Below are 2,166 nucleotides of genomic sequence, written 5' to 3'. Positions count from 1 at the left end.
ATGATATCCTTCTCCAGTGACTGGTCCCTGCTGACAATATGTCCAAAGTATGAGAGACGAAGTTTGGCCATCTTGGCCTCTAAGGAGAACTTTAGCTGCACTTCTTCCAAAATGGACCTACTGGTTCTTTTGACAGCAAATGGCACTTTCAATATTCTCCTCCAACACTATAACTCAAAAGCATCAATTCTTCTATGGTCTTCCTTATTCACTGTCCAGATTTTGCATGCATATGAGGTTATTGAAAATACCATAGCTTGAGTCAGTACGACAAACTGACAGATGAGTGATGGAGGATGGCATAGGACTAGCCATGTATACATTCTGTTATATACAAGGTCACTATGAGTTAGAGCTGACTTGATGACACCTGACAACAACAGACATGGTATATATTGTTGTTTCTATTGTTGTTAAGTGCCACTGAGTTGATTCCAACCCATAGCGACCCTGTGTAGTGTTTCCTAGGAGTGGTTGATGAGTTTCAACCATCAATCTTGCAGTTCAAATTGATTTATGTCTTAGTGCTTATCCTACAGTAGCACCTTAGGTCTATGTTACTATTAATCTGCACATAAAAAATTCTCCTGAAAAAATAAAATTGTAGAATACAAAATATTCCCTTTGCAAGTGACCACAGTGAATATCTAATCCAAAATATTCACTTTATAAATTTACAAAATAAGCTGTAATTGAGAGCTTAAGTGATTTTTTAAGCTCTCATGGATAGATATGAAAATTATAAGGCAGTGAAACCCATAATTTTTAACTTTAAGCTAAGAACTCTTAAAAATCTGAAACATAAAAAATAGCTATTATCCTACATTATAGAAAATTTTAGTATCATTAATACAAACCCTCTGGTCACTTTCGTTCCAATTTGATCTATTTCCCTTTATATTGGTTGTCCTAAAACTGAGTATAGACTATCATTAGGATTGCTTAAAGGAGATAATAAATACAAGCAAAATAACTTACATTACTCTTGGTACTTGATTACTTAGAAACAAAATTTTCAAACCATAAAAATCGAGTTTGCAATATTTTCAAAAAAAAAAAATTATATCTGAGTTTCAAGATACCTATAATTTGGCCCCAATCTACATTTGTCATTGTCTCTCTTTTTCTAACGTTCTATATCGCAACTGAACCTTGAGTCTTCTTTTGTGTGCAATTCCAGGGTTATGCCAATTAGGATTCCTGGCCATTCCATTCTTTTGGTTTCAAATGCCCTATATGTTGCTCTTTCTTTAAGTCATATCCTTCAAGAAGCCCTGTTGGTATAGTGGCTAAAGTACTCAGCTGCTAACCAAAAGGTCAGCAGTGGTATTCAACCAATCAGCTGCTCTGTAATAGAAAGATGTTGCATTGTAAACAATATGGGGTGCCCTGGTGGCATAATCGTTAAGCATTCAGCTACTAAGCCAAAGGTTGGTGGTTCATGACAGGAGGAAGATGTGTCAATTGGCTTTCATAAAGATATATAGCCTTGGAAACACTGTGGGAGCAGTTATACTGTACCATATAAGATCACTATTAGACAGAGTCGACCAGCTAACAACCAATGATAACAAGAATACATATTCTTAAGGAGTCCTGGTTACACAATGGATAAGAGCTTGGCTGCTAACCAAAGGTTGAAAGGTTTGAACCCACTGGTAGATCCTAAAGGGAACAGATCTGGTGATCTACTCCCATAAATATTGTAGCTTGGGAAATCCTATGGAGTAGTTCTACTTTGTCATATGTGGCTATCGTAAGTCAGAATTGATTTGACAGCACACAAAATGATACACTTTCACCTGATAACTATAGGGCTAACTTCTTTAACTCCTTCAGCTTCTTTCATTATCAGTGATACCTTCCTAATTGACCTACATAAAATTGCAACTGCCCTCTCACATAACATTCTCTCTCTCTCACATACACACACATACGCACACACATACACCACGGTTCACTCAATATCTTTCTTCCTTGGTCTATAATTCTTCTCAGTACTTACTATCACCTAAAGCACTCATTATCCTCTAACATATTTACTATTTTTATTGTTTGTTTCCTCTCATCAAAGTATATGGATCATCGGCTTCCGGTTTGGGTGGCGGCAGAGACAGCCAGGTAGGAAAGGCTCCATGGGGGAGGGATCGAAAACCCAGAGAAGCT

This window comes from Chrysochloris asiatica, unplaced genomic scaffold (genome assembly GCF_000296735.1).
Source record: "Chrysochloris asiatica unplaced genomic scaffold, ChrAsi1.0 scaffold00065, whole genome shotgun sequence".
Taxonomy (NCBI): domain Eukaryota; kingdom Metazoa; phylum Chordata; class Mammalia; order Afrosoricida; family Chrysochloridae; genus Chrysochloris; species Chrysochloris asiatica.
Note: the sequence above shows the minus strand (reverse complement) of the source record.